General features: G+C 42.0%; 2 pseudogenes; both read right to left on the reverse strand.

Moving 5' to 3' along the window:
• Positions 1 to 4,354: 4,354 nt before the first annotated feature.
• On the reverse strand, positions 4,355 to 4,474 carry LOC141269803 (5S ribosomal RNA; annotated as a pseudogene).
• A 621-nt stretch (positions 4,475 to 5,095) lies between these two features.
• Positions 5,096 to 5,214, reverse strand: LOC141267350 (5S ribosomal RNA; annotated as a pseudogene).
• Between the last annotated feature and the right edge of the window lie 1,284 nt (positions 5,215 to 6,498).

The following is a 6,498-nucleotide window of genomic DNA, read 5'->3' on the forward strand; positions in this document are numbered from 1 at the left end:
ATGATTTTATGTGTATAACATTTTAAAATAATAACAATATATCTAGTTGATCTATAATATATATGTAATACTTATTAATTCTTTTGTGTTGCTAATATTTTCTGTGCATGAAGTGTTCGTGCAAATTAAAGTAGCTTTACAGCATGACGTGTGACAGCTGCGGCCTTTGAACTTTGAGCTAATAGTATAGGATCCCATTCATTCTATTTTCAACTGATGTAACTTAAGACCGGGCAGCCAGTGAAAAAAGAATCTAAGACAAGAGTTTTTTCAAGTGTCTGAAATTCCAGTGACTTACTCTCATATTATATAATATGTACTTGGGGAATATTCAAAGAAATATAAAGATATTCAATTGATATGGCAATGCGCATTAATAAATTGGGATACAACAATTTTGGGTTAAATATATATATATATATATATCTAAAACTTCATATGTGGAATGTTTGAGTTGAATAGATCTGTGAATGTCAGAGTGAAGGTGACAGATGAGTAAATCAGCAGCTGCTAAGTGTGATTGATGTGACAGAGGCCTCGTATGTTTGTATGTTTGAAAAAAAAAATGTTTCTTTATGTGAAGGTACAAAAATATATTTAATTCTGAGGAAATTATAATACATAATTAGGTATTACTGTATCTACATATATATATTTCTATATTTCTTTAATAATTATTATTTCTTGATTTAACTAATAGTGGATAAGGGCAACCACACATCAAAATGGTTTACAAAGCAAATTTATATTTAGAATAATTTTCCACATGATAATATTCTTGAATAACTATAATATTATTTTTAATGGTTACCTAAATAGGTACACACCTCTCTTTAGTCAAATCTATGCTACTCATCGATATGAAATTTATGCACAATATTTCTAGAAGAATAATTATTTTTAATTTGGTTCTGATATATACATAAATTTTATAAAATAATATTTTTGGTATTAAGGGGGAAAATGTGTTTTTGATCCTGATTACATAATCACTTTTGATCAATACTTATTTTCCACACATTTTAATAAAGAAGAAATAATAATAAGGTACTATGATATAATTAAGAAGGGTATTACATGCAAAGTTGCATAATTTAATATTTTTTGGTGGTACAAGGTTATGACAAATATGAAATCATCCAGATAATGGAGATATAAGGGTATTTTTTATGGAGAATATAATTACTCTGCATTTGTCATTCAAATTTAAAGGCCTTATTTTTATTTTTATTCTTATTTTTACTCTTAATTTTATTTTTCATTTTTAAAATTTTATTCTTACTTTATACTTCTTATTTTTCTATTTTTTCATTTTTTAATTCTCATTTGATTTTATTTCAGTTCAATATCTCAATTGAGAAAACACATTAATATTTAATAAAGTAATGTCTAATACAAGAGTATTGCTTCATTAAATATATATTGTTAAGGAAAAAAATGTTTACATTTTCTGAGTAAACACAACAATTCATTCATTCATTTATTCATTCATTCATACATTCATATATTTATTCATTTTGGTTCAGGAGTACACATTCTTTGATATTATTGGTTTAATAAAGATATAAAAACTTGTTTTTTCAAAATACACTGACACCTATGGGTTGGAAAAGGTAATTACACCTATGACATAAAAATGTTCTATCATATGGAGAACTTGATTGATAATGAATTATTATCTATTATTGTTTATTATTCCAAACATAATTTATTTTAATATTTTGATAATAATTAGATGGATATTACTGATTGCTATGGTACGCTGTGATATTAAAGGTTAGGAAAAACTGCCAGATTTGGTATCAGATTAGGGAATGAAGACTTCAATCAAGACATCGCAATTATGAATTCTATCTTAATAAAGACTTTTAATTTTTATAAATCAAAGAGATTCTCAAAAGTTACAAGAAGAAGCAACTGATATCCGGACGTCTCAGAAGGTAACAGGTGTGAATGCTGAGTGTTATAATAGACTGTGTCCATTACATACAATACAATTCACACCACTGATCACCAGGACGGCAGAGGACGATGATCCTATATGTACTGTGTTGTGTTTAAGTTTCATCACGTTCCAGTGGTTTCTTATCACCTGCAACGCTTCAATGAAAGCTGGTGAACAGGTGATACCTGGCATATGTGTCCTGTATATAAACGACTGAGAACTGGTTATGGTTCTATATAAAGCAGGAAAGTGTCAAGTTAACCCTTGCTTTACTGACCAAAGACGTCACATCTGTTCCAAAAGTGACACGAGACCAGTGCGGACACTCGGAAGATTCCAAAGACGATCCAACGTAAGTCCAGGTGACACTGCACAGATATTAAAGCTACATTTCATCCATGGACTTTGTTTTCTTATCAACTGACACACATGATCTTTCTAATAAAGAGTACAGTTTATGGACTGAACAATAATGAACACAATTATGGACTGTACAATATCTACATGCTGTAATTTATTTCAAAGGAGTTTTCATCTAAAGACTGTGTTATAAAAGTACCAAGAAGAAGACGAGACGACGACCCGATGACATCAGATGATGACGATTGAACCCGCGATTGCTTCAATTTAGATATAGGGAAGTATAATTATACATATTAAATGAATATTAGTCACGGCTTACCATAACATGAATTCACATCATTATATAACAATAATCCGATATTGATACTATTATTACTATTATTATTATTATGGAAATTTAATGATATTGCCAAGGAAGAAGGAAAGAAAAAATGATTGATGAATGTATCTTCTTTTGAGAAATTTCAGTTAAAGTCCTTTTATTCTCAAAAAAGGGGGAAATGTTAAATGGTTAATTATGGAAATTCATTTGGAATGTTAATCGATAATCATTTTTCTGAGTTCTATGCCTCAGCCATCGTGTCTAGTTGACATGCGCTATTTGTGTGTGTATTTTTGGTTCACTACCATATGTAGAACAGGTGTCCATACGACTGGCTATAAAAGCCCATGGTACAGAAAGGGGGGGATCTCTTGCTCTTCCCACCCCACAAGACACAGAATCTTCATGCTGAGAAGCAGATGACATGTAGGCCTGGACACATGCTGGACAAAAACATGATTTACCAGCCAGGTTCCAAAGAAAGATGGGTGAATCAAAACAATTAAGCTAATTATGGACAAATGGACAATTACTTTATAACTAATTATTGTATGTACCTGCTGCAATCTGATTCTTTTTAATGGACAATCCAAGAATAAATAGATACATTTTTTTATAAGAATATCGTGATATTGAAACTTTGAGAAGTCCTCAGTAGAAAAAAATAATACAGGAAGAGTATTATTTTACAGTCTCCCATCCAAGTACTAACCAGGCCTGACCCTGCTTAGCTTCTGAGATCAGATGAGATCAGGCGTGTTCAGGGTGGTGTGGCCGTAGGCAGAGACAAGTCTCTCACTTGCTGCTTTTCTACTTTGACGTCTGGCTGCCGGCTGCCCTTTCCAGTGCTCAGCAAGATCAGGTCCTTTTGTGCTTTCCCTTCTCTTCAATTTTTTTGCTGGCTTCCTTAAAAGGTCTTGTAGACAGAACGCCCCACTCAGAGCCACTGAGCTCACTGATCGGCTGCAGCGCTGTCGACGGAACGTCAGCTTCACGGCCAATGCCACAGGCCGGGAGCAGAGGCGAGACTCACCGGTAGAACCGGGTAGGGTGAGTAGAGCGCGGTTAGTTGCTTTCTAATAGCCTGCAGCCGGGGATTAACTTTTAATGAAAGGGAACAATCCCTTTGACTGTCTGCAGCACGCCACACCTAGGAAGCGCACTCTCACACACAAGCCAGCATGCACACGTGCTCGCTCATGACAACACCCCCTATCTGCCCCTACAACCTCTCCGTCACCATGCGTCAGACTCTCCTGCCTGTTTTATGATTTCAGAGCCCTAGCAGGAATCACACCCCCCCTCCCCAATTCCTTCCGCACCTTCCTTGCCTTCCTTGCCCTGAGGTTAGCTCTTTGTCAGCCGTCTGCCTTGGTTACACAAGCTTCTTTGCAGAGAAACATGTTACTTCTGCTGGCCCTCGCTAGGCGGCCGGCATCCAAAACCTTCCCTGGGCACCTGCTGAAAGCCTGGCCCCTTCACGGCCCCGGGTGCTTTTAACGCCATCATTTCCACACGGCGAGCTGCGGAGTCAATAAGCACTCCTAGCCGTGGCAAGGAGCTCGGTGTCAAGCCTGCGTGAAGGCGGCGGGGTAGCGTACTTAGCTGCCAACTGGCTCAGAGGCCTTGGGGCTTCCATCATCTAAGTTACTTAAGGTCGGTGTCCGGCAAGGCGCCATTCCATGCTAGCCGAGCTGGGCAGTAGGGCAAAACGTCATCAAAATGGTTTACAGCACCCGGTGTTCCCAAGAGGTCTCCCATCCAAGTACTGTCAGAGCCCAGCCCTGCTTTGCTTTCCAGATCAGATGAGATCGGGCGTATCCAAGGTGGTATGGCCAGTAGACGCTGCTCAATACATCGCCCGGCCAGCCTTTCTCAGGATCTCTTGGTTGCGAGCAATCTGGCCGTGACGGGGCGGGCTCCGAAGGGTCCATGCAAAGGCTGTGCCGTCCCTACAGGTGTGGTTTGTTTAGCAGTGATTCACCAGCCGCATCATGTGTCTTCAAAAATGTCTCGGCGCAGGGTCTCCTGCAGGCTAAACCCTTCATTGCTTTAATGTGACAGAAAGAGCAAGCTGGACCCCTAACTTGGGGGTGGAGCGAGACGTCCAGGGGTTAATGAAGGAAGAGGGTGAGATGGTTGCCAGTGACTTTGAGCTGCTCTTCAGGGGGGAGGGTCGTGTTGCCTGCAAAGGTCTTCTGCTTGGGGTTACCGGTGGTTGCCTCCAGCCACGCGGGAGACGCTGGTCCTGGTGAAAAGGAGCCTAGTATTAAAAGTAAAGAAGCAACAATGCTGGAGGCCCACGGTGATCAGAAGGATGCTGGTATTTTGCAGAGATGAAATAGCGCAAGAGAGAAAGCAAATGAAAAAAAGAAAAGAGAATGAATGTGTGCACTTGTGAAAGGGAATAGAAAAAAGGCACAGATTAGAGTGCCCCCTGCTGGTGGAAGGAAAGAAAAAGCAAAAGCCTACAGCACCTGGTAGTCCCAGGTGGTCTCCCATCCAAGTACTAACAAGGCCCGACACTGCTTAGCTTCCAAGATCAGATGAGATCGGGCGTGTTCAGGGTGGTGTGGCCGTAGGCAGAGACAAGTTTTTCACTTGCTGCTTTTCTACTTTGACGTCTGGCTGCCTGCTGTCCTTTCCAGTGCTCAGCAAGACGAGGTCCTTTTGTGCTTTCCCTTCTCTTCAATTTTTTTGCTGGCTTCCTTAAAAGGTCTTGTAGACACAACGCCCCACTCAGAGCCGCTGAGCTCACTGATCGGCTGCAGCGCTGTCGACGGAACGTCAGCTTCACGGCAAATGCCACAGGCCGGGAGCAGAGGCGAGACTCAGCGGTAGACCCGGGTAGGGTGAGTAGAGCGCGGTTAGTTGCTTTCTAATAGCCTGCAGCCGGGGATTAACTTTTAATGAAAGGGAACAATCCCTTTGACTGTCTGCAGCGCGCCACACCTAGGAAGCGCACTCTCACACACAAACCAGCATGCACACGTGCTCGCACGTGACAACACCCTCTATCTGCCCCTACATCCTTTCCGTAACCATGCGTCAGACTCTCCTGCCTGTTTTATGATTTCAGGGCCCTAGCAGGAATCACCCCACCCTCCCCAATTCCTTCCTCACCTTCCTTGCCTTCCTTGCACTGAGGTTAGCTCTTTGTCAGCCGTCTGGCTTGGTTACATAAGCTTCTTTGCAGAGAAACATGTTACTTCTGCTGGCCCTCGCTAGGTGGCCGGCATCCAAAACCTTCCCTGGGAACCTGCTGAAAGCCTGGCCCCTTCACGGCCCCGGGTGCTTTTAACACCATCATTTCCACACAGCGAGCTGCAGAGTCAATAACCACTCCTAGCCGTGGCAAGGAGCTCGGTGTCAGGCGTGCGTGAAGGCGGCGGGGTAGCGTACTTAGCTGCCAACTGGCTCAGAGGCCTTGGGGCTTCCATAATCTAAGTTACTTAAGGTCGGTGTCCGGCAAGGCACCGTTCCATGCTAGCCGAGCCCAGCCCTGCTTTGCTTCCGAGATTAGATGAGATGAGGCGTATCCAAGGTGGTATGGCCACTAGACGCTGCTTGATCCATCGCCCGGCCAGCCTTTCTCAGGATCGCTTGGTGGCGAGCCATCTGGCCGTGACAGGGCGGGCTCCGAAGGGTCCATGCAAAGGCTGTGCCATCCCTACAGGTGTGGTTTATTTAGCAGTGATTAACCCGCCACATCAGGTGTCTTCAAAAATGGCTCGGCGCAGGGTCTCCTGCAGGCTAAACCCTTCATCGCGGTAATGTGACAGAAAGAGCAAGCTGGACCCGAAACTTGGGGGCGGAGCGAGACGTCCAGGGGTGAATGAAGGAAGAGGGTGAGATGGTTGCCAGTGAC

The sequence above is a fragment of the Phyllobates terribilis genome, unplaced genomic scaffold, assembly GCF_046119375.1.
Source record: "Phyllobates terribilis strain yellow unplaced genomic scaffold, ASM4611937v1 Scaffold_4__5_contigs__length_816908805, whole genome shotgun sequence".
Classification (NCBI taxonomy): Eukaryota; Metazoa; Chordata; class Amphibia; order Anura; family Dendrobatidae; genus Phyllobates; species Phyllobates terribilis.